Consider the following 19,265-nt stretch of genomic DNA (forward strand, 5'->3'; position numbering starts at 1 on the left):
CTTCTCCTTTTCAAATTGGATGTAAAATTCAATTATATTGTGGTTGCTGCTATCTAGGGGCACTTTACTCGGAGGTCATTAATTAATCCTGTCAAATTGCACAAAACCAAGTATCCTCTCTAGTTGGTTCCAGAACATTCTGATCTATCTCGAAAGCATTCCAAAGAACTCCTCATCCAGGCTACTACTGCCAATCAGAAATTAATAAAGGTCATATCAAGATAACATGCACAATTTTCAGCAAAAGTGCCCCTCAGCTCTAATTAAAGTGCTTCCACTACTGCAGTGGCCAATATCTTAACTCAGTATAGACCAGCAATCAAACCTGTGACATCTCTGTGGCTTAGTATAACACCCCACAATACATATACCACGCTCCTAGTAGTCTAAAACAAATTCCTAAACAGAAACCGAAGAAAAAAAAAGGAAAAATGATTTTCTTATATAACAGATACAAACCAACAGTTAATGAGGAATTAACTGCTGCAACGATCAAAGCTATAAATTTTGCTTGCAAGTGCAAATAGATACCTGCACATAAGGTATTTATTTTTCTTTTCAAGATCATTTAAATCATTAGGAGAACCATATTGAAACTAGTATGACAGACCCAAGGCCGATATAAAACACACCACATAAATAAAGAGCTTATTTCACAATGCAAAATGCAGATTTACAAAGCTGGCCAGTAGTTAACACTTGCTTCACAGCGCCAGGGTCTCCCGGTTCGATTCCCAGCTTGGGTCACTGTCTGGGTGGAGTCTGCACATTCCCCCCACGTCTGCGTGGGTTTCCTCCGGGAGCTCCGATTTCCTCCCACAAGTCCCGAAAGACGTGCTGTTCGGTAATTTGGATATTCTGAATTCTCCCTCAGTGTACCCATCAGAATGTGGCGACAAGTGGCTTTTCACAGTAACTTCATTGCAGTGTAAATGCAAGTCTACTTATGACAATAAATTATGATTATTCAGCAAACTTCTATGTTCACACACAGCCTCAAGGGTCAGATCATGTTGTGTACATGTCTCTACTACCTAAATTTAGCTATCGTTCTGTGCAATGAAGCCATGGCCAGGAAGTTCAGAGTTGATATTTTTAAAATGTGGAAAAAATACTGATTTTAAAATCGTATCTTTCTTCTTGAGGTCGTAAGTGACAGAATCATGTTACAAAGATGTGCTGCACAGAACATTAAATTGAAATGTCATCTGCTGGATAGATAAATTAACTTACTGAAAAGAACATTTTGGCCTGAACAACGTCACTAGCCTTTGTGAAGGTCATAAGCCACTTTATGGAGATAAAGTCCAGAGCCATCAGAGACAATAAGAGAGATTCTCTTCCCTCCCCACAGTGTGTTTCTGGGCAGCGAGGGACAGCCTGTCGGTGGCTGGCAGTGGGATTTTCTGGTCCAGCTGCCACCAGTGCAAGTTCCCACTGAATCCACCCCACGCCGCCGGAAACCCACGGTGGGGTGCACAATCGACGGGACAGGAAGATCCCATCAATGGCCAAGGTAAGTCCCAGGTTGAAACCAAAGAAAAGTCATGTAACCCACCTCTTTGGTGTGAAATAAACTGGATTTGAACTAACAGGCAGAGACTGCTATAGAAACAGTACAGGCAACAGCCTCAAGCCCCACCTCCCTCAACAAAGTTGAGCCCAGCTTGTGGCTTGAAAACCTGCTAGAAGAGTTCATAAGAAGGATTCCAACTCAAGAAGAAAAAATAAAGAGACTCAACCAGCCATGACTGCAGAGCAACTGCTTCAGTGGGAAGCCAAAGTATTAGAAGCCATTGCGGAAAGTGACTCTTTGAGCTGTGATGACATGTTCAGACAATCAGTAAACAATGTTTCTGACTTTTAACTATTTTGTTTGGCCAAATTTTAACATTGGATATTCTGTAAAGTTTTATTTCTTTTCGGGAAGCTGTGCATGCATTTTTTGCATTAATGGTCATATTCTATGAATAAATTCTGTATCTTTACCCAGAGTTAGTTTTGGTAATAAAACTTTAGTTGTTAACCCAAGAAATATGCTTGGCTTAATTCTTACACCGAGCTGTGCACAGTTAAGTACATACTCAATTGGCAATATCACATCAGGGCTTTTCATGGTAACTTCATTGCAGTGTTAATGTAAGCCTACTTGTGACAATAAAGATTATTCAAAAAATACAAACTCAGTTATAACTAACCTAGGAGTGGGACAAAGAAAAACCAGCTCACTCCTCTGAACCTGTTCAGAACAATTACTTGAGGAACTGGAGAAACTTAATCACTTGAGAAGCAGTACTGAACAAATTGTTGTGACTACGAACTGACAAATCCCCTGGTCCAGGTGGACTTCACCTCAAAGTCTTCAAAGTAGTGGCTAATGAGAGAGCTAATGCATCAATTTTCCATAATTCGCTAGATTCGGGGAAATGAGGCAGAAGAAAACAGGTTGGTTAGCCTAACACGTCATTAGGAAAATTTTGGAAACCAATGTTAAAGATGTTGCAGTAGGGTACTTTCAAAAATGCAAGCTGATTTGGCAGCGTTTTGTGAAAGAGAAATCATGTTTAATCAATTTACATGAATTCTTTGAAGGAGTCACATGTGCTGTGGATAAAGAGCATTTGACAAGGAGCCACATCAGAAGTTGGGTAAAATAAAAGTTCATATTGTGGGGGTAACATATTGACATGGATTGAAGATTAGCTAGCTAACAGGAAATAGTTGGCATAAATGGGTCTTTTTCTGGTTGGCAGGATGTGACGAGTGGTGTGCCACAGGGATCAATAATAATTTTTATTAGTGTCACAAGTAGTCTTACATTAACACTACAATCAAGTTACTGTGAAAAGCCCCTAGTCGCCACACTAAGGCGCCTATTCGGGTACATAGAGGAAGAATTCAGAATGTCCAATTTACGTAACAAGCAAGTCTTTCGGGACTTGTGGGAGGAAACTGGAGCACCTGGAGGAAACCCACGCAGACACGGGGAGAACATGCAGACTACACAGTCAGTGACCCAAGCACGGGAATCGATCCTGGATCCATGGTGCCGTGAAGCAACAGTGCTAACCACTGTTCTACTGTGCAGTGCAGGGACCTCAACATTTAAAAATTTATAAAGATGACTTGGATGAAGGGACTGATGGTATGGTTGGTAAATTTGATTACACAAAGATAGGCAAGAAATTATGAAGAGGATGTAAAGAGCTACAAAGCGGCATAGATAGGTTAAGTGAGTGGGCAAAAATCAGGCAAATGTGGGTAAACATTAAATTACCAATTTTGGCAGAAAGAGCAGAAAAGAAACTCATTAACCAAACAATAAGAGTAAAAGTTGGAGAGGTTAGAGTTGGATCCAGTAGGGTTTAGAAGAGTAAGAGGTAATTTGATCAAAACCTTTTAAGATCCTATGGGATATTGATAGGGTCGATGTGGAGCAGATGGTTCCTCTTGTTGGAGAATCTAGAACTAGGGATCACTGTTTAAAAATAAGGGGTCAATGATTTATGACAAAGATGAGGATTTTTTTTTTCCTCTCAAGGGGGTTGAGTCTCTGGAACTCTCTTCCTCAAAAGACAGGGAAGCAAGAGTCTTGGAATATTTTAAGGTTTAGCTAGATAGTTTCTTATCAATGGGTGGGGGGAGGGATGAAAAGTCAGGAAGGCAGGAATGTGTGGTTGAAGTTAAAATCAGGTCAACCGTGATCTTATTGACTGGCGGAACAGGCTCGAGTGGCCTAGTGCTGATCCTGATTTGTATGTTCAAAAGGTTTGGTCAACTTGCTGCTATATCACCTCATTAATTTGAAAAGCACGGCCTTTAAGTTGCAGAGAAAGAAAAAGGTGAACTGACTGGGAAACACTAACTGGAGGCCTGAAAGGTCGAGAACGGCAAATGGAAACACAATCAAGAGGACAAGGGTAATATTAATTTTTAATCTTACCTGCTAAAACAGGTGCTGTTCAAAACTGGGGGGCAAATTGGAAATAATGCATAAAATTGCGATTGTGTGTTTATGGTGCCTGAACATCTCACTTTTTATTTTATATAGCATCCAACCCAACTGGTTTACTTCCACACCCTGTTACTCAACAGAAATTAAGCCATTTAACAATGTATGTTTAGAAATAATTAACACGTGATATCGTTCCAGGATGATAGAGGCTTACTTTTGACTGTACCACCTCAATGAAGTATCTTAGGATTTTTTCTACACAAAGACCATCATTTGGCCCAGATCTACCGAGAATTAGTGGAGAGGCTGTGCTTGGCACTGACTGCGATTCACACTGCCCTCTGACTATTTTACACTGCAGCCTTCGCACCTTCCAATCTTGGCTCCAGCGACAAGCAGTCAGAAGGCCAAAGTAACAGCGACGAGCAGTCAGAAGGCCAAAGTAACAGCGACGAGCAGTCAGAAGGCCAAAGTAACAGCGACAAGCGGTCAGAAGGCCAAAGGAACAGCGACGAGCAGTCAGAAGGCCAAAGTAACAGCGACAAGCGGTCAGAAGGCCAAACTAATAGCGACGAGCAGTCAGAAGGCCAAAGTAACATCCAGTGAAGCCACATCATTTTCTCATCAACAACTGTAGACACGTGCTTTCAAAGTTTGACCTACAGTTTTTAAACAAACACCCCTCGCGCCGCCCGCCAACACACACACTCCACAATGCTCAACCCTCTCCCACACCTCCTGATGATGGTTACCCTCTCTCTTCCACCCTGGCTCATGCTCCCCCCTCACCTCAGAATGCTAATTTCCGTCCCCGACAAGTTTGAACTTCCCAACATGGCCTTGTCAGAAGCCAGGGATTCCAGATGATAAGTCGGGAAAGGTGCAAAAGTTCCATGCATTCATAGATATTGCCACCCAATTCCATTGTTCCAGCAAATCGTGCAGCAATCCAGGCAGGGTAAAACTGTCAATCGAAGTTTAAACTTCCCATGCAAGGACCACACACGTCAGGAATTCCTCAGAGTCCTGAACCGCGTCAGTGACTTCCGTCGAGTAATTCGGCACTTCCCACATTGGACAATTACAAGTCACTCTTGTGGAGTTACAATCCATGCAAGTTAGTTCATTATAGACAGGACAGTAGCTGAGGGTTCTTGAGATAATCGCAGAACTGCTTGTGTTGGGAGTGGAAGTATAACGGCGTGGGTTTCCTCTGGTGCTCCGGTTTCCTCCCACAAGTCCCGAAAGACGTGCTGTTAGGTGCATTGGATATTCTAAATTCTCCCTCTGTGTACCGGACTGTGGGCACTAGGGATGTAGAACTAGGGGATTTTCACAGTAACTTCATAGCAGTGTTAATGTAAGCCTACTTGTGACAATAATAAAAGATTATTTTCAAAGGGAAGAAAACAGCCACATGCCACATTCACACTTCTGATCACTATGTAGTGCCAGTGCCAGCTGCTGAGACATTCACTCACATGGGCATGAAGGAGGGGGCTCTGCTGTGATTATCCCTAGAACCAAATAATTTTAATGGTCTCACAACCTGAGCTCACATGAATAATGGCCAATTGTATGGGTTACAGTGGAATCTTTACCGAGCACGAGCCACAACATGAGCGACAAATAAAACAGAACTCAAAAAGCAGACCAAAAAACTGCGGATAGAGTGCAATGTATTAATTCATACAAGTATGTTTTGTTCGATGGAAAAACGGGCATGCAACCTCTTGCAGAAAATAATCTGGTAAGACCACATGGCCTGTGTCACACGAACGTGTTTCAGCTCATGCATAAAGATTAGCAATCTTGGTCTGGCATCAATAGTCCCAAATTCATAATCTGCCCTGTTCCCCTATTCTCCAAATATGAAATTCATCCAGCAAAACCTGGGGTTAAATTCTGTAATCAGTGATGAAGCAATTGCATTCACCGCTGACCTTGAATAAGGCTACCCACAAAGACCTAATGGTTGATGTGGTTTGGTTTCCCCCTTTCTCAATGGCAGCTCTCATCTGACACCAAGTCAAGGAGATCTCCAGGAGCCCAGCTGCAGTGATGGCAACCACACAAGAGTGAAGTCAGTCACGGATATACAGCATATCGGGAAAAGATTGTCAATTTGTAACTGGAAAGTATAAAACTTATTCAAAGGTATTTAAGAGATTTTTTAAAAATATATTGTTAAGCATGGGATATCTTACTAAAAACAATAGTGGGAAGTAGAATCTACAAGAGTTTTTAAGAATGATCGGAGGGATGGAAATATGTGGATAGAAAAAAAGAGCTGGCACTGGATAAAAGACCAAATAGCTTCCTAACTAAAAATTTCACAAACCTTAAATATTTCGGTATGGGCATCCAGATTAAAAAATAAGCATCTCATGGGGCAGCACGTTGGCACAGTGGTTAGCACTGCACCTTCACGGCACCAAGGTCCCAGGTTCGATCCCAGCTCTGGGTCACTGTCCGCGTGGAGTTTGCACATTCGCCCCGTATTTGCCCCCCACAACCCAAAGATTTGCAGGGTAGGTGGATTGGCCAAGCTAAATTGCCCCTTAATTGGAAAAAAAATGAATGGGGTACTGTAGTCATCTCAGATGGCCACCTGCAAAGGACCATGGGAATTATGGCCAACCCAGGACTCAGACAGACTCAGTGCTTGTGTGTGTATTTGCAACCCAAATAGCTAGACGCGATCGAAACCCCCGCTGGTTTGCATTCTAATGGCCCATTTCCCCAGAACAAAAGAACTGTACTCAGGTAACCGATACAGATACAGACTAATCGGCGCCACTCCCTTTACTCAGGGAGCCCAAACAGCCACGGTCAATGACCACTAAGGACACGCCCAGGCATTAAGGCACCCGCCCCTTTATTGGACAAAATCGAGGGCAGTGATCAAAGCCTGTCAAATTATTGGGTCCAAGTTAAGGACCGCCCCAAAGAGCACAAAATCCCAGAGGGATAGGAAGAGACACAGCCATGTCCTCAGTCTCTCTTGGATCCGGCCTATGCCAACTCAAGTGCAGCATAACAACCAGACAGACAAGTTAAAGGCCAATGATCGCTACCAGACGGATGAACCCAGCAGAAACAGAGCCACTTCTTACACCGAGCCACGCAAGATCCGGACAAAGGCCTTGTCCATCTGCATAGAGCCGGTTGCCCTGAAGTTAAGTATAGGTTATTGTAGTTGTTAGGTGTAGTTTAACTTGTAGTATTTTGCATGGCGAAGTAATCCTTGTGTGTAAATAAACCATCTTTGAACTTGAACTGACTAACTGGTTGTGCGGTCCTTTGATCAATTTCCCGTAAAGCCTTGTGGTGGTATCATTTGATACCTGGCGACTCTAAAGAGCATCATTATTAATTGACAACATTAATTGGCAGCTCCAGTGCCGATTGGCAACATTATGCTGACTCTGGTGCTGATTGGCAACAGTACTCTAAATTTATAATTTAAAAAAAATAAGCATCTTGCAACAAGCACGCTGAACATAAATGGAGAAAATTAACTTTCCCTTTAAAGCAACCACGTAGTCAGATCACATCGCGTCCACTCAGAACAACTGCTTACTATGAGGTAATCTTTTTAAACAATCACTTGATACAGATGGGTTGCAAAACAAGATTGTGCCAAGCCTACAGCATACAAAACGTGTCAACGGTCAGCTGAGGGACACATGAGTCTACTAGAACAGCGCATTTCTCTAAAACGTGACAAGCCACACATCAATGAAGGCTAGTAATTTCTCCCCAACCAACAGCACTAATAACGAGACTGACTGCATCGAGAAACAATGAGTACAAATATACACGGTTAGGTAAATGATTGGAGAGCTGGCTCTCACACCCCTGCGCCTATTTCTTACATTTGCGATTAATGTCTTCTAGTAATGACATCAGTGCTGTTCACGCCTCTCCAACTCAACTGGTTCTTGACACTACATCACAAGAGAAAATTGCAACAGCAATTTCTTGTCAGCGGCAGGAGAAATTCACATCGTGTTCCAGCAGGCATTCCATAGAAGCAAACAATGGACTTTAGAGAAAGCTAACAAGGATAAGCAGTATGTCCAAGGTTAGAGATCCCACTGAACAAGTTGATTAAAACTATCTTTTTTTTAAAAAAACACTCAGCAGGTCTGCACCTCATACTCGGGAAGCTTCCTTCTATAAACAAGTCCCCTATCCTCTCAATCCCTGCTCTCCGCCAAATTCGGCAGAGGGGCTGTTACCAATGCCCCAGACTTGTGCGAGGTCCCCCCCCCCCCCCCCCACCAGTGATTAAAACTATCTTTCACACAGGCGCACGTAATTTTGCTCCAAACAAAAGTAAAGGCCAAACACAAAATGCAGAAACACCATCCGCTGCTGTCACTTCAGTTTGCCCCAGATAGAAATATAAACCCTTATATTTACCCTGGCAACCAACCTGTAGAAACTGATTAAAAAGGAGTGATACATTTTCTCAGCCGAATCTAAAGGGTGTGGACTCGCAAGGTACTAATATAAAAACAAAATGTTGCTGAAAATCTGAAATTAAAATGAGAAAATTATAGAAATACTCGGCTTACAGTCTCATGGCAATAAATGTGGGTAGAGCTAACGTTTCAAAAAAGGCCTTTTGTTAGAGGTTCTGAACGGACTTTGAATCTTGACCCCGTTTCTCGCTGCACAGCTGCTGCCAGACCTGCTGAGTATTTCCAGCATTTTCTGTCTTTACCTGAACTGTTACTGTGACCTTGCCGGCTTTTAGTTGTAGTGGAATTGCAGAAGCCGATGTTTTAGCCCTATAACTACAAAAGTGCACATCTGGACCTAATATAGATGAACCTACCCACCCCCTTTTAGAGTAGAGGGGCAACAGGAAAAGAAACGTGGGAATATTCATGGTGGGGTGGGTGGGGGGATTAAAACATGAAAATAAGGAGCGTTCGAGGAAAATCACGGGCACATTATCATTTTTTAAAACCGTGAAATCTAGATGCGTCAAACTCAGATCACACTAAATCCCACTTGTGGCAAAATGATCAACCATTGCCGCTAGCAGAATAGCAAAATCCATAGTACAATTTCAGCAATTAGTCAAAAATCCACAGTGGTCGATCCGGTTGAGCCAAAAAGTAATGCCCCAAAATCCTTTGCAAAGGATGCAAGCCAGCCTCTTTAATGTGACCGCGGGGACCAGAGCGGAGTGTCTAGACAGAAGCATGCTCAAATATGAAATCCTGGATAAGCCATCATTTCACACGGAGGGGTCTCTGCAGCATTTCAAACAGATAGCGTTTGTAGGCACTTTCGGGTCACATTCATATGGGACAACTGGCCTCTGCGGCCATCACAAAACCCTGCTTAATCCGAATTTCCAGGTGGTTCCCTTGGAACTTGACTCAGTTTGTGGTAACAATACTGCTTTGATAGTTTAACATCTTAAATTTTATCTGCAGTTTAGGTGCACTGCTGCAGCTCCAAGTGTCCGCAGATAAATACAACCCAAAACACGTGAATTAGATGGCACTACAATTAAACAGAATTGTCAGTTCGCAAACATGGCTCAAAAACAGCTTCTGGCAGCTAATTCCAGTAAAAACTTCAGAATTTTATTATTCGTTCAGAGAATGTGGGCATCATTGGCTGGGCTAGCATTTATTATCCATCCCTAACTGCCCTCAAGGGAGGTGCTAAACCACTTTCCTGAAAAGAGTTCTCGAGCTTGACCCAGCAACTGTGGCGGAACAAAGATATACCCCCAAGTCAGATCATGTGACTTAGAGGAGAACTTGCAGGCATTGATGCTTCTTGTGCTCTTGTTCTTCCAGGTAGTAGAGGTCATGGTTTGGAACATGCTTTGCTGAGTTACTGCAGTATACCTTGCAGATGGTACACACTGCTGCCAACTGTACACTAGTGGTGGTGGCGGAGAAATGTTGAAGCTGGTAGATGGGGTGCCAATCAAGCAGACAACTTTCTCTCCTGGAGGGTGCTGAGCTTAGAGTGTTGTTGGAGATGCACTCAGCCAGGAAAATGGGGAGCATTTTATCACATTCCTGATGTCTGCCTTGAAAATCATGGACAGGCTTTGGAGACCCGGTGGAGACTCACTGCAGACAGTGACCTGCTGTTTCAGCAGTTGGTCTAGTTCAGTTTCGAGTCAATTATAACCTCCTGGATGTTGATGGTAGGATTCAGCAACAGTAGCGCTGAACATCATTGGGAACTGATCAGGTCCTCACTTATTGTAGCTGGACATTGCCAGACATGAGGTATGAACGCACCTTGCCAATTAACAGCACAAGCCTGTACATTGTCCAGATCTTGTGCAAAAAGTGGACCGGAACCATTTCATTATCCAAAAATAATGATTGGAACTGAACATTGCAATCATCAGCAAATATTCCCAGAGCTGTTATATGACAGAGGAAAGGTCATTGAACAAGCAGTTGAAGATGATTGGGCTTAGGACACTTCCCTGAGGAACTCCTGCAGTGATGTTCTGGGGGGAGATGATTTGACCTCCAACCCACAACCATTTTCCTTTGTGAGGTATGACTTCAAACCCCCACACCCCCTTTCCCACTGACTATTTGTTAGGGCTCCTTGACGCCTGATGGTCAAACGTTGCCGTAATGCCAAGGGAAAACTAATCTCACTTCTGGAATTTGGCTCGTTTGTCTATGTTTGAACCAAGGCTGTAATGAGGTCAGGAATCAAGTTGCAGAACCCAAAGTGAGCATCAAATTGGTGATCAAATAGCACTCAACAGCACTTCCAAATTAAACATTCCATAATCACTGATCATTCAGAGTAGATTGATGCGGCAATAATTGACCAGATCAGATTTGCTCTCCTTTCAGTGAGCACTTTTCCCACATTTCAGGTAGGTGCGCCAGGATTGCAGATGTACTGGAGCAACTCGCTGAAGCACCAGTCTTCATTGCTGAAGCACTACAGTCGCAGAGTGGTCAGTCTTTACTTGTTATCACCTGGAGTGAATCAAATTGATTGAAGACTGGTTCTGGGGGCCTCAGAAGGAAGACATGGATCATCCACTTGGCACCATCTTGGCGGATCGAACCTTCACCTCCTTCCACACCATTTCTGATTATCTGCCACAATTCACAAAGGTGTTCAATGTGGAGGTGTACTAATTCTTCAGTTGAGGGAGGGCAGTAGATGATAATCAATAGCAGGTTTCCTTGTCCATATTTGGCCTTATGTTGAGGATGTCCAAGGCCACTCCTTGGCAACAATACAACCATCTCCAGACAGTCTGTCCCGCAGGACATACCCAGGGATGGTGAAAAGGAGTGAGGAAAATTTGATTTGAATAAGTCAGGCTGTTGCTTGATTAGACTTTGGAACAGTTCACCAAATGTACAAGAAGTTAGTGAGGGAGATTTTACAGGGTTGACCGGGCTAAGTGTGCCTTTGTTCCACCCGATGCCTTGGTTGATTGAGTGTTCCATCCGGTTTTATTCTTTGCTACAAACTAACAGGTTGCTGGGCCATTTCACAGAACAGTTAGGGTCAACACCACTGTGTGCATCTGCAGTCACATGTAGGTCAGACCCAGTAAGGCCAGCAGATTTCTTTCCCTGAAGGGCATTTGTGAACAAAATGGGTTTTCGCAGTAATATGAAAGTTTAATAGCCACCAAGACATGTTGTTCTAGTACAGGCTTATTGCATACCCCAGCTGCCACGGTGGGATTTCAACTCGTGTCTCCTCCGGGGCATTAGTTCAGGCCTCAGGATTACAAATCCAGTAACTTTACCACCAAATCAGTCATCCTAGAATGCGTTTTAAAAAGATCATGCAAATCTTGCATTCCCACTGAAAACAAATTGACAGCGATTGGAAAGTAAGAAATGAAAAATACAAAAGCAATATATACAAAATAACAGGGAAAGGGTACTTTAGGAATACCGCATGCCAAAATTAGACTGGGAAACAGTGCATCCAAGCTCCATTGATCCAGCCCAGCAAGTTGCTCCCGGTTCCGGAGAACTGGAAAAAGGTTGACATCCAACAAGTACAGATTTGTGAAAAGGTCAATTGTACTTCATAAACAATGAAGAGAATTGTGAAAATGCTTCAGAGGACATCAACAGATTAGAACTGATGGCGCACGAGTTGTGAGACTGAGCAAAAAAAAAGGGAGGTCAAGCAAAAATGGCACTTTATAATCTTATGGGAGATTCGAGCCATTGAACTTTGTGCAACAAATGGCATGTCACGAGCAAAGGCATCTCCCAATTAATCTGTTTTTTGAAAAATACATTCTCCTATTGTTTTTTCCTTCTTTCACCCTCTGAGTTGGCACAAAGCAGAGAATTTGTTTGAAAACAACTTAAATTACCCAGTCTCCCTGATCCCACAACCCCATCTGACATTTAATGACTTCAAAACCCTGTCACCCGGATATGCCCCTTTACTTTTGAAAATATGATTTTGCAACTTTCCACTGACTTGAAATTTTGTAATTTGAAATGCGACAGAGAAAACTGCTTGAAAATACAAGGCCACATTCCAGACATTCATTGAAACACATTACTGTGTAAGGAAAAGGCATTAAAAATGTAAAATACTGGATATTGAAACAGGCAGACACAGCCAGAAACTCTTGAAGATATACAATGGGTAAAGCATTTCAAGGCAATGCAAGTGACGTTTAAGGGGCATCTCCTCTAAACCTTGCCCCTCGCACCTTAAACCTATGCCCCCTAGTAATTGACCCTTCTACCCTGGGAAAAAGCCTCTGACTATCCATTCTGTCTATGCCCATTAAAATTTTGCAGACCTCTATCAGGTCGCCCCTCAACCTCCGTCGTTGCAGTGAGAACAAACAGAGTTTATTCAACCACTCCTCATAGCTAATGCCCTCCATACCAGGCAACATCCTGGTAAATCTCTTCTGCATCCTCTCTAAATCCTCCACATCCTTCTGGTAGTGTGGCGACCAGAATTTAACACTATACAACCAGAATTGAACACTGTACTGTGGATTTGGCCAGACCAGGCAAGAATGTTTCAGTACTGTTCTTCTGCCTCAACCCCATTCCTCATACAGGGGGAGGAGGTGGTGCAGTGGTATTGTTACTCGGCTAGTAATCCAGTTCTGAAGAAGTTATATTGAACTCGAAATGTTAACGCTGTTTCTCTCTCCAAAGATGCTGCCAGAAATGTTGCTCACGGATAGTTAGGAGCCCTCTGCCTAGTGATGGGCTTTAACTGTGAGCCACGTCTGCCATTTTTTGGCCGCAGTGTAAGTGACAGCTGCTGATTAATCACAGTTAGTGAGACATGTTTATAGACCGCTTGTAAATCCTATTTCAATAAAGTCTTTGCAAATTTCTAGCTGCAGGTTAATGTGTAAACTCACCCCAATCACAAAAATTAACCTGTAGCTGGCTTTCTTCTTATAAAGTTTTGATAGCGTTATGCATGCCTTTAGTGTACTGTATTGTAAACACATCCAGAAAGAAAGAAAGATGAGGCTCGAAGGATCAAATCGCTTCTCCTCCCTCCTATTGTCTATGTTTCTATGATACTTTACCATATTTATTTCACTTTAAAATTGGACTCAAACGTCCCTTATTTCTGGCGCATATATGTCCAACGAGGGCTAAATGCTTGATGTTACTCCATTATTTTTCTCGTTAATGAAATGAATGAAATGAAAATCGCTTGTCACAAGTAGGCTTCAAATGAAGTTACTGTGAAAAGCCCCTAGTCGCCACATTCCAGCGCCTGTTCGGGGAGGCTAGTACGGGAATTGAACCGTGCTGCTGGCCTGCCTTGGTCTGCTTTAAAAGCCAGATATTTAGCCCATTGTGCTAAACCAGCCATTGATAAATTTGCTTTTGACTCAAGAAACCCATTTTTGATTGGCTCCTTATTGCTCACAGCTTAAACAGCTCAATACATTCTGATTTGGAAAGGCAGATCCTCGTGAATAGAAACAGTGATAACTTTGTTGATTGGAGAGGGGCCAGTCCACTCCTCCTCACCTGGTCGCAACAGCCCACAGAGTGGTTTGTAGATCAAGCCACTCAATGCCATTTTTAGCAAAACAGTATTCCAGCGAGAAAAATCAATTTACATGGTAATTTTAGATAAATTAACTGTATTTTCAGCATTCATTCTTGGGCTCTGAAGAGATAAATGGGTTTGGTAACAAAACAAAGCTCCAGTCTGACATGATGAAATGCATCCACTCACTGTTTCAACAGAATAATTTCTAAATTGAAGTAGCTTGTGCAAGGAGTTTGAAATGGCTATTATGCAGCAAAGGGTTGTGCAACTATCAGGTTAACAGTGAGTGGCTTTGTGCAACCGTCAGTTTATCAGTGGTACAACGTAATATGAACATCACTATAAAAATGTTGAAAATGTTTGTTAAAAGTTTTTTTATTTGGGACAAAATAAACAAATCTGTGTAGACTGGATACAATTTACAAAAGTCAAACTTTAGACATAACCCTCAAAATCCAACACCCAAAATCCAACCCCGCAACCCCTTTCCTTTTTTGCTATTCCGAGATATTTTTATTGGAATTGGATTGGACTTGTTCATTGTCATGTGTACCGAGGTACAGTGAAAATTATTTGTCTGCATGCAGCTCAAACAGATCATTTAGTACATGAAAAGAAAAGAAAATAAATAGGGCAACACAAGGTACACAATGTAAGAACATAGACACAGGCACCGGTGAAGCATACTAAAGTGTAGTATTAATCATGTCAGTCCACAAGAGGGTCGTTTAGGAGTCTGGTAACAGCAGGGAAGAAGCTATTTTTTAATCTGGTCATGTGTGTTCTCAGACTTTTGTATCTCCTGACCGGTGGAAGAGTGAGTAAGCAAGCCAGGTGGGAAGGGTCTTTGATTATGCTGCCCGTTTTCCCCCAGGCAGTGGGAGGTGTAGATGGAGTCAATGGATGGGAGGCGGGTTCATGTGATGGACTGGGCTGTGTTCATGACTCTCTGAAGTTTCTTGCGGTCTTGGGCCGATCAGTTGCCATACTAGGCTGTGGTGCAGCCAGATAGGATGCTTTCTATCGTGCACCCATAAAAGTTGGTAAGAGTCAATGTGGACATACCGAATTTCCTTGGTTTCCAGAGAAAGTATAGGCGCTGTTGTGCTTTCTTGGTCGTAGTGTCGCCGTGGGTGGACCAGGACAGATTTTTGATGATGTGCACACCTAGGAATTTGAAGTTGTCAACCATCTCCACCTTGGCACCATTGATGCAGACAGGGGTGTGCACAATACTTTGCTTCCTTAAGTCAATGACCAATTCTTTAGGTTTGTTGGTATTGAGGGAGGGATTGTTGTTGTTACACCACTCCAGTAGGTTCTCTATTTCCCTCCTGTATTCTGACTCGCCGTTGTTCGATACATTGTTCACAAAAGGTGATGACATATGTATAGTTTTCTCACTCCCCTCTTCCTCCTCTTTCTCCCCTCTCCCCCCCCCCCCCCCCCCTGTTTCAAGTGTTTCTCTGGGGTCTTGGTCTATTTTGTCTTATTTCCTTGTACCCACCCTGGGGAGCCCTCATTTTTTCCTGGGGCCATGTCTGTGGCCTTGTTCTTGACCCCCCTCCCCATTGTCTATTCTGGCTGTCCCCAACCCCTCTCCTCCCTCTGCCTCCCCCTATTTTCCTCCCTCTGAACATCTCTAAAATAGCATACATTTGTTCACAGGGCTAAATCGCTGGCTTTGAAAGCAGATCAAGCAGGCCAGCAGCACGGTTCGATTCCCGTAACAGCCTCCCCGAACAGGCACCGGAATGTGGCGACTAGGGGCTTTTCACAGTAACTTCATTTGAAGCCTACTTGTGACAATAAGCGATTTTCATTTTCATTTCATTTCAATTAATAAATCAAAGTGGATCTGCAGAGGTTTACTCGTATTGATGGAAATTATTTCCACTACTATTTTGATTTCTTGTAGCTTTTCTTCTTTAAACATCACGACAATTTGAGAAACATGGTTCCTCAGTTACTGTTCCACCTATGAAGACACACCAACTCAAAAAATTCATGCCTTTCATTTGCACTTTTAAAAAAAACTGCAACACTACCACTTCAATTTTAGCCTCTACCCAGGAATCTTTGTATTCAAACTTTTCCTTGTTTTGAAGGCTATGGCTACTTTCTATAATATACTCCATTTTCACCAAAACACTTCTATTCTCAGAAGTCAGTCTGTGCTCAGGAGGCTGGTCACAGAGTGTAGCATAAAGAGGCACAAAAATAAATCTGGGCGTTTCTTCACCATGCAAGGACAAAAAAAAAGGATCCCAAGTCCGAATAGCTGTTCAATGAACCTTGCTTGAAATGGGGGTAATGGCTCAGCTGTGATATCCTCAATGTTAAATACCCTGCTAACATTTGCTGCATGAATAACTACCACTTGATTGAGGTATGAAAGAACTGCTCGCATCCGTGGAACCCCATCTCAGCAAGAGTTTGGACTGCAGAAGGGGAGGGAAAAGTTGTAAGGCAAAAAAGAGAATCCTTGCCATGCACAAGAATCTGCAGTGGGACAGAATTAGTGCAAACAGGTCGGAGGAAAGAAAAATACTCACCACAGTCATTATCCAGTGACATACGCTTTCACAGAGCATGTAGACGGTTATCAGCTGAGCTTTCACCTCTTCCCACAGTCAATCATCTGAATGCCATTTACTACCTTGACTCTCATATGAAACATTGCTCATAGTGAGAACAATAGATAGTCTGTGCACAATGCCCCAGAATGAGTCATTCTCGAGCTCTAAATCTTTTGAGATAGATAACTAAACTGGGAAACAGAACCTTCTTGGTTTCTAGGAAGTTTAAGATTTGAAAGAAGAAAAAAAAAATCTTCTGGACTGGGTCGAAACCAGATTTTAAAAAGGACAAAGAGTCATCTGAGCTCAGATGATGACCCCAGTGTCAAGTGCAGCTTAGACTGAAGTCGACAGATGCTGGATCCAGAATCTGGGAATAGGCAAATACACAGTTCTGCAGCTACATGTTGAGATTCTTGTGCCACTGTCATGTGAGAGTACCTTTAAGAAATGGGTGTTTAAGAAATGTACCTTTAAGAAATGGGTGTTTATCATTGATGTCAGAGTGTGGGTGGAGCTGGGCTGTGTCAGCTTTTTACTTTTGTTTTAGACTGTTTGCTGCAGGGTGTGTTTTAGTTTTGTTTTCAATGTTAGAGCTGAAGCCAGACAAAGCAGGTGTGCTGGTGATCTCTGCCTTGAAAAGATTATCTCTTGATCATTTGGTGAATTCAGAATTATAAATGTTCTCAGTAGTGAATGTAAACCTAACGTGCTTCCGTTAAAAGGTGTTTCTTGTGTCTTCTAGATGATGTTTGGGAAGTTATTAAGGATTACCTTAGTGTTGTATTTTTTGGGGGTTGTATTTGAATTGATGGTTGCGAAGATGTTCACTGTTTTAAAAAGGTTAACCCGAATTCGTAGAATAAACATTGTCTCGCTTTAAAAAATACTTTTCCATTTCTACTGTACCACACCTGTAGAGTGGGCCATGTGATCCCCACACCACAATCTATTAAAAGTTGTGGGTCAGGTGAACTCCATGATACAATTTGGGGTTCTCTAAACCTTGGCCTATAACACTACTTACTGAGGAAGAGTGGCTAAGATGATTTCTGCGTACTTATTTTTATTTTCCTAGATGGGTTGCCACCTAGGCTAAAAAGTGAAGGCTTTGCAGAAAAGGGCTGGGGGTAGTAAGGGAGGGCACCCACACCAGATTGGATTCAAGTACCCCTGATGGATGTCCATCCAATACTCACTTTTTACAAGTTCATAAGGTACAAGAGAAATTTGGCCCATCGAGTCTGCTCCACCATTCGATCATGGCTGATCTGTTCCTCATCCCCATTCTCCTGCCTTCTCTCCGTGACCCCTGATCTTCCTATTAATCAAGAAATCCCTTCATTAATCATGAAAACCATATTTGAGGTTCTGTTACCTACAGTGCTGCAAACCAAGGGTTGGATGGTGAAATCAGCCAAACATCATATGTTTAGCCTGGGACCCAAGCCCAACCATTCAGATTCCGAGGTGACCAGCCACTGGAAGCGGTGTCCAGATGCAAGTATCCCATTGAGGAACCACAGAGAACAACATTCTGGCCTCCACTTCGCAGAATCTCAGAACTACAGAATTGTTACTGTGCAGAAGGAGGCCATTCGACCCCTTGAGTCTACACCAGCTCTCCAAATGAGCATTATAACGTAGTGACACTCGCCTGCCTTTTCCCCATACCCCTGCACAATGTTTCGGTTTCTATTCAAATAATCCAATGGCCTCTTGAAAAGCTCTATTGAACGGGGCTCAAAATATATTTTGACTCAATGCTACCACAAAGTCATAATCTCAGTTGTACATGCTGTGTCTACCAGGAAAATATTCTGTCCTGTTCAAAGCACACTTTGCAACAATGTAAACAAAGTTTCTCAAAATTCCAATCCATGCAGCGTACTACAGAACATAATTTAACATTAAGTGCATTTTAATTTAGTGCCAGACTTAAACTGCAACTTGATACTCGAAAATTAAAGCAACATGCACCACTAGCATTAACTTATTAAAACTCCACATCAAGAGACCATGACAGCAAAGTCACTTCAGTTGACAGAAGTAAAGTGGCCATAGTCCCAGATAACCATAGGCTGCTTTCCCCTTTGAAGGGCAGAGCTGACTGGTGACGATTTAATCCGAGGGTGACCACACCTCAGGCGAGGGGCAAGGTTGAGAAGGTGGGACCTTCATGAATGACCTCAGCCAGTACGGGAATTGAACCCACACTGTTGACCTCACTCTGCGTCACAAACCAGATGTCCAGCCATCAGTTGACAGAATACAGAGGCCATCTGCCAAAAGGGTACGCTGATAGATTTCAGATAGCAAATGGCATGTTAAATATCGGAATAAAAACGGTCAAAAAAGATGCCAGCCAAATTCACTAATCACATCCAGACATTCTCAATTTCTGTTTCCTTAACCAGGCACTCTGCAGATTTAAAGTGATCCTTCAGCAGAAGGATACATAATGAACTGTAAGGTGCCACATTCTTTCTATAGATTGGTCAGTTATTGGCTGACAGAACACCACAGGTCATCACTAGTCTATATGTAAAATTAATGCATCCATCAGACAGCAGATGCCACACACTGATGTTCACGCGTAACAAGCTGAACAGTTCAGCCCTAGGTGTTATGAATTTGCATCAAGGGCGGCACAGTAGCACAGTGGTTAGCACTCTTGCTTCACAGCT

At 42.7% G+C, this 19,265-nt stretch overlaps 1 protein-coding gene across 10 annotated transcripts in view; it reads right to left on the minus strand.

Moving 5' to 3' along the window:
* Positions 1-19,265, minus strand: part of dop1b (DOP1 leucine zipper like protein B) — a 160,059-nt gene that overhangs the window by 126,978 nt on the left and 13,816 nt on the right. The window contains exon 1 of one of the 10 annotated variants that reach the window (XM_038801579.1): positions 7,834-7,852. The exons of the other annotated variants lie outside the window; for them this stretch is intronic. The gene's annotated coding sequence lies outside the window, so the exon portion shown is untranslated. Of the gene's footprint in view, positions 1-7,833; positions 7,853-19,265 lie in introns of those variants that run through there. 10 annotated transcript variants of the gene reach the window in all.

Source organism: Scyliorhinus canicula, chromosome 7, assembly GCF_902713615.1.
Source record: "Scyliorhinus canicula chromosome 7, sScyCan1.1, whole genome shotgun sequence".
Classification (NCBI taxonomy): domain Eukaryota; kingdom Metazoa; phylum Chordata; class Chondrichthyes; order Carcharhiniformes; family Scyliorhinidae; genus Scyliorhinus; species Scyliorhinus canicula.